The sequence below is a fragment of the Montipora capricornis genome, chromosome 14 (assembly GCF_036669925.1).
Source record: "Montipora capricornis isolate CH-2021 chromosome 14, ASM3666992v2, whole genome shotgun sequence".
NCBI lineage: Eukaryota > Metazoa > Cnidaria > Anthozoa > Scleractinia > Acroporidae > Montipora > Montipora capricornis.
In genome coordinates this window covers 5525863-5533292 of record NC_090896.1, presented here as the reverse complement: position 1 = coordinate 5533292, position 7430 = coordinate 5525863, and the positions used below count along the sequence as shown (strand labels likewise).

Sequence of the window (7430 nt, the reverse complement as noted above, 5' to 3'; positions counted from 1 at the left end):
TGAAAAATTCAAAGCTAGAAGCCTGCGGTCAATAAATGAACCAGCTTGTTTAAAGAACTATGAGCATCTTATGATCGTTGATGACGTCTGATGAAATGTTACAAATGGGTGTGTTGACTTCAGTTCTAGATTCGAGCAGCATCAAAGCGACGCACGGATATGCGGAAACGATAGCCAGCTCTGCGCTTGCTTATTCAAACGTTTTAAGAACGATCATTCAGCTGAAATCATTCCACTTACCTAACGTATTTGTTGGCGAAGAAAAAATGTATTCCAAACTCTTAATGGCGGATGTCAAAGGATGAAATAGACTCCACAAAAGTAAATGTCGCCTAATAGAAACTCCTAATATGAAGGGAAAATTCCCTTTTCTCAGGGCAACAGATCAGTTTCCACTTGTCAATCATGGATGCGAAGTCACGCAAGGCCTCTTCTTCTCACGCGAGACAAAAAACTCTATACAGAAATCGATTATCGACATTTTGAGGCTATATCTGATCGCATTTTACCAGATAGCACTTCTACATTCAAAATGTGTTTCCTTTTATTGAATTCATTATGCATGTCCGGCTCTTCTGGTTACAACATTTTAAACAGCCTTGTGGGTGAGAGGGCAACTCTTTGGTAGCCACTCCTCGAATAGTTTTACTGGACCAGTGGGGTCGCGTCCATAACCTGAAAACATCAGCCAAAACGCAATAAAAAATCGCTTTACATCATACTTTGATGGTAAGAGAACTACCCATGGTGGGGTAGGGACACGTCGAATGGTGCTTTTGCCTCTTGTGAAGGAGGGTGCAGAAAGTGGGGAGTTGAATCGTGCTACCCACAGGGGTGGTTCCTATTCAAATCCAAACACTTCGATTTTTGATACAAACGGATTACGGATTTAGCTCCAAAAAACAGGCATGTTCCGGTTATCTTGTTTTCTTTTATATACGCAAAGATGGAAGAAAAATAGCAAACAAACTGCGGTTATAGTAAACATAACGAGACAACACATGTTGTAAAACTTTTTATGAACTTGACGTTTCGTATGCTCCAATATACATCTTCAGAAGTAACGGTTACGTAAAGGACAAATGAATTTAAACACGAAGACTAATATAATAAATCTCTTTGAAAAAATATAAATGGCTAGTTGAGAAGAAGTTTCTCACTGCCAACATTTTCATAAAGCGCGAATCAACAAGGTTTCCTTAATCAGACTGTCCAGTGGCTAAAATGTCAAAGTGATTCCATTTGGGTCATATGATCAGCAATGGCAGAACTTGAATGGCTGTTACTCGTCAGCGCTCTGAAATGTTCCGTTTTCCTGTCTTGTAATCGACGTTTTGTTTTCCCGATATACTAATCATCACAATCCCAGCAGCTAGCCTTATACTGTTATAAACTACTTTAGACCTAAGGGAGCGGCTTAATTCGGCGAGTGTTTCTTAAAATAATCTTGGGATTAAAACAACCATAGAACTCGTAAATACATGATTTAAGCTGTTGAGTGACAATTTTACTTTGAATACCTAGATAAGGTAAAACAATGAAAATTTCTTTTTTGGGCACTGTAATAATATCCTTCGGATTGTTTCGGTGTTTATTGACTACATCGTTCATGTTATAAGAAATAGTAGCACGGAGGTACCCATTGCGTGACAAATGCCTCTTGAGATCATCTAAAGCAGACTGTAGCAGACAGGGTGATGAACAGATTCGCAGACAACGATAAATAAGTGTGCGGATGTATTTCCGAGGTATAAAAGTATCCCATTGAGTGTAGAGTTACTTCTGAACCGTAACCGTTATTCTGAAGATGTATGTTGGAGCATACGAAACGTCAAGTTCATAAAAAGTTTTACAACATGCGTTGTCTCGTTATGTTTATAACTGCAGTTTGTTTGTTATTTTTACTCAAGTGGTGGCCAAAGGTCGATGGGAGTTCTGGGGAGTGGAGATGGGATTTAATATTAATATTAGCTTAATGAAGCAGGGGCGGATCCAGTATCTTTTGAAAGTGGGGGCCGAACAAGAATACTAATCAGCGCGCGTTAGCGCGCCTCAGTAGCGCCTTAGGCGCTACTTTCTAGGGGGGTCTGGGGGCATGCCCCCCCAGAAAATTTTGAAAATTTGGGTACTCTTACATGCACTCTGGTGCAATCTGGAACGTAATGTATCAGGATTCCATATTGAATAAAATTATAAGTTATGGTTATAATGATGCATGGTTTTTGACTCTTCGCTTCAAAGTCACAAAATATATTTAATTATATATATAGGCATTAAGATTTTACGTTGTTACAGTCTCTGTAAGATAGGTTGACTGTAGACAAGTATTTCGCATCCAGTCTTCTTCCTCATTTCGAAAGGATAATATTAGCGCCTGTAAGTTGAAAGTTTATTCGCACAACTTTGGTCATACTATTAGCGAAAAATCACGCTTTAGCTAAAAAAATCAAAAGCTCCAACAGACTGCTTACAAAATGATAAAATTATTGTATCTTTTGACAAAAAAAAAATCTCCGACGAACTGAAAGGGGGGGCCGCGGCCGCCTCGCCCCCCCCCCCCTCCCCCCTAAATCCGCCCCTGTGAAGCTTATCCCTGATTCCAGGGTGCATTTGTTCAAGGGATAGAGTAAAATTAGAAACCCAAAAAATTGTTACAAGTATTCGGTTTTCCAAAAAATCCATGTCCCCATTCCATGAGTCCGCAGTTGATATATGATCCATTTCATATATCATTTCATTTTTGATTCATTCCTCACGGGAACATTGGAACCCATAAATGACCAGCTCCCAACGTCAGTGGCTTCAGAGCTCAGTTGGGTCGCACCGGTATCGTGAGGTCACGGGTTCAAACCCCGTTGAAGTCCTGAATTTTTCAGGCTTCTTTACGCAATTGTAAAAATTGCGCTCATAACTGCGAGGATCATAGCTTCACTTGGTTATCTGATTATTTCACACCTATTGTAAATGCCCCATTAGGCAATTCTGATCATAACGTCGTTGAATGGGCCCCTGTGCCTAGGTGCGTTAGAAGTACGAACACTAAGAGCGTTAGTAAGCGGCGCACGCGACGCTTCCCACGGTCTGCTTTGGATGAATTTGGTAGTTGGTGTAGTGCGCATGTGTGGTTTAGCGACATGATTGACACTGCCTCTCCTTCGGTTCTCTTTCACCAGTGACCTGGTGTCTGCCGTTGATGTTGAAGTTAGTTGAAGTTGTCAAGATCCACTCCACCGACAAACCTTGGATGTCGCTTGCACTAAAACATCTTATTACATAAAGTAAGAGGGCTTTCCACAGCGGGGACCAGGTACTTTGGCGACATCTCAGAACTAAGGTCCGTGATGAGATCTCTAAGAGAAAGCAGTCATATTATGCCAACAAAGTACGACACCTTGAAACTAGTGATTCTCGGAAGTGGTGGGATTATGTCAAGCAACTGTCTGGCAACAGGAAGTTTTCCAACATGCAGATCGTTAAAGACGGTATTTCAGAAGGTGGTGCCGACCTTGCTTCTTTGCTCAATGACCATTCCTCAGCGTTCGCGCTGACCTTCCCAGCCTGGAGCTGCGACTTCCTCACAAATCGCCGCCAAAGAGTAACAGTAGATGGCTGTCGCTCTGACTAACTGGGTCCTATTTTGCTCCTTGTAATGATAAATGACCTGGAATTAGAGTCTCCTTTGGCGTCCTACTGGAAGTATGTTGATAATGTAACTGTCTGCGAGGTCCGGAAAGCGCACGAGTCGTAATCACTGCAAGCGGACCTTGGCGAAATCAGTCGATGGGCAGAGAGTAACGATATGAACCTCAACGGCAAAAAGTTCCTTCGCCACAGCCCAGAAAACCAGCCCCTCCGCATCAATGACCGTTTACTTGACAGTGTTTCGTCATTCAAGGTCCTCGGTGTCACTCTCAACAAACAGCTCAAGTGGAATGGCAACGTGGATACCATGGTAAAGAAAGCCTCCAAGCGACTGTATATTCCGCGCGTAGTACTTAAGCTTCGCGGTTGTGGGGTTCCTCCGGTTGATTTGCGGTTGATCTACTTCTCCCTCGTCAGGAGTACCCTAGAGTACGCTTGCGCAGTCTGGAACACCTCTCTGCCGATTTACCTGTTGCAGAAAATCGAAATGGTACAGAAAAGAGGTTTGTTCATTATTCACCTGCAATTGCATTATGAGGATGCCCTACTCACCTTACAATGTAGTCGCCTCGATGACCGAAGATCCAGCCTCTGCCTAAAAACTCTAAAGACGATCGAAGAACCGGTCTCTCGCCTCCACAATTTGCTCTCTGTGTCACGCGGAAGCTCCACGGTCGGGATCTCCGCAACTCGAACAGGTTTTCACTACCGAAATGTAAGACTAATAGGTACAAGATGAGCTTCATTCCAGCTATATACTACAGTCAACGCTGAATTTCCTTGATAGTTTTTACTATCCCTGTTATATTACTTCCGAGGTAATAATCGATTTTAGGATTTTTGTAATTAGAATTTTAGTTACCAGAAAGTTCGATTTTTTTCCTATTTTAAATTTTTTTGCTTATATTTACATGTTTTTATAGCTTTTAACATATTGTAATTCACCTATGGGTGAGAGAATATGTTTTCAATAAACCAATTATTTATTTATTTTTAAACACTTCACAGCTATTCAATAATAATTGTAAATATAATATCTCTTGTGTTGTCCTCCTTAAGTGATGCTCTGTTTGCGAGCGTCGAGTAAAAAGCGTTATATTAATTAATCCTTTGTCTCCAGCTAGCAGTAATTGATACAAACTTACTCCTCGCAAGCTCAATACATTGTGAAGTAGAATGGTGACGAGAATAAAGAAATTTATCACCAGTTGGTTTTGTCTAGATATATATTCATCAAATTCCCAAAACTGAAGTAAAGAGTAATCTATGGCAACCGGTAAGGAGAATTAACATTCAGATATTGGAAATGAAGGGTTGAAAGAATTACTGGAATTAGCTAATTGCCGTCCGTCCAAATGTTTAGCGAGCTCGAAAAAAAAGAAACATATTGACGAAATTGGGAACCTAATCACAGAACCTCAGCTTTAAGGTAAAATAGAGAATGAATGGTTCACTTTGTTAAGTTCGTTGCCGAGTTTTTATTTTTTTCTCAAAATTTCATTAATAGAGAACTTAAGGAACGACAACGGCAACAGCAAGGAGATCCGGTGGGGGGGGGGGGGGGGGACACCCATATAAAAAGGACGGCGGGTGCTCGGTGGGTACCAAGATCCTGTTTTGTGGGCGTGGCATGAAATTTTTTCACCCCATAAGAGATACCAAATTCTGGGTTTTAATTAGACAAAATCGAAAATTATTTAATTGCTAAAGCCTGGTTTTCACTAGTGACGTAAGCATAAGCACAAGGAAGACACGCATGCGCATTTAGTTGTTGTTAATTAGGGTCTATTGTTCTATCAAAAAGCTCGAGTAAAAAACAAGCTACTGAGTTTGAGTGTGCTGCTTGTGCTTTATGCTTGCGTCGCTAGTGAAAACCAGGCTTAAATGCGTCATGTCATAATTTTCTCGGCTCAATACCCTAAAAGGTACCGCTAAAGCTCCCGCTGTGGAACTTTTGAGGCTGAACACCCTAAGAGGTACCAAAACCGCTTTTTTAACCCCAAGAAGGTACGACGAGCACCCCCGTCCTTTTTATATGGGAACCCCCTCCCCCCCCCCTCCCCCTCAAGCAACGAGAACGTCATCTCAAAAAATAAATTCATGTTGTTGTAATCATTTCGTGACTATTTCAGCTTTTTGAATATGACAAGGGTGTGGTACAACACTGGTCGGAAGAGCGCCTTAATTTAGGGGAGAAAATGAACGTTTGTGTTAAATGACTGACGTCCTTCATAAACCTCACATTTGGCTATTTCACGTTGTTGTTTTGCAGACGACAGCAAAGAAATGGACAAAAGTGAAAAACGCACGTGTAGAGCGTGCAAAGCTATGGTTTTTGCCTACTAAATATGCAAATTTGTGTCGTTCTCGTTGCTTAAGTTCCATATTGTTTCTTTGGCGTCTGAAACCGTTAGACTCGTAGCGGCTCAACTTACTGGTCACACCCTTGGCTGACCTTAAACATGTACAAAGTCTGTTGTGGCTTCTGTGGTAAGTTCGTTCAGTTCCACGTTGACCTTCATTGAGTAAAGTCAAGAAAGGTTTTTGAGAGAGGTAAGTTCATCATAGCACTACGTAGCCTTTACTGTGAGGGACAGATATGTAAGTTCCTTTTCTTTGTTGTTTTTTTTTTTTCAACTCCCAGCTGAATTAGTCCTGTGATCAGTAATCATTTAGTATTATTTTGATTTATTTGTATCGTTGCATGCCTCTGTTGAAATCACTGATTAAGGTACTTTAAGCTACACTGAGTGCCTTCAATTGTCTTTCATTTAAGTCCGACTTCGTACTGTAGTTGTATTGTTCGAATGTTCGTTTTTTTGTGCGGAACACTTAGCTTTTATTGAATTTGTTGTAACGGTTCTTGGGTTGCGTCCCCAGGTTTCAATCTTTGATCTTCAAGTACTTCTCAAATTCCGCGACGCGTCTCGACTTATCCTGGTAGTCGCCGTAGCGACACACATAGCAAAGAACCGCATAAATATGCGCTAAAATGCATGCTGCACGTGCAGCAAGATTCACTCACGTTGTCGTAGTCGTAGCCTCATTAGGGAGTTTTAGCAAAGACGAAACAATATGGAACTTAAGCAAAGACAACGGCTGTTTGCATGTTAGTTTTTTGTGCGGAACACTCAGCTTTTATTGAATTTGTTGTGACGGCTCTTGGGTTACATCTCCAGCTTTCAATCTTTGATCTTCGTAAAGTACTTCTCAGATTCCGCGACCCGTCTCATGATTTATCCTGGTAGTCGCCGTAGCGACACACATAGCAGAGAACCGCACAAACATGTGCTAAAATACATGCTGCACGTGCAGCAATATTCACTCACGTTGTCGTAGTCCTTAGCACATTAGGAAGGTTTAGCAAAGACGAAACAATATGGAACTTAAGCAACGACAACAGCAACAAAAACGGAAACGTTAGTCCAAAATATAACTTAGCGCTATCGCAAGTATTTCGCGATTAATCCGTCTTGTTCACATTGTACGATATAGGCGAACTATCCTGTAACTGGGTGGGCACGAACAGTTTTAAAATCTGAAAATGACTGTTTCATTGTTATATGCTCACGCTGTCGTCAAAACCTAAAATTTGGTGATTTCACGTTGTTGTTTTAAGGAGAACGGCAAAGAAATGCATGGAAATTCGTGTTGCACGTGCAGCACGAGCATTTTTCCTTTTTCAACCAATAATATTCTTGCTTTGTGGCGTTGCCGTAGCCGTACCCGTCGTCTTTGCTAAAACTCCCTATTGGTGTTAAGTGGGTTGTCGTGATACGATGATGTAG

The 7430-nt window shown here is 41.3% G+C and overlaps 1 protein-coding gene across 3 annotated transcripts in view; it reads right to left on the bottom strand.

Moving 5' to 3' along the window:
* The window catches only part of LOC138032423 (uncharacterized), a 7004-nt gene extending 6658 nt beyond the window's left edge, over positions 1–346 (bottom strand). For 2 of the 3 annotated variants that reach the window (XM_068880088.1, XM_068880090.1), the window contains exon 1: positions 241–346. The gene's annotated coding sequence lies outside the window, so the exon portion shown is untranslated. Of the gene's footprint in view, positions 220–240 lie in introns of those variants that run through there. The other variant, XM_068880089.1, reaches the window with a different exon arrangement.
* Between the last annotated feature and the right edge of the window lie 7084 nt (positions 347–7430).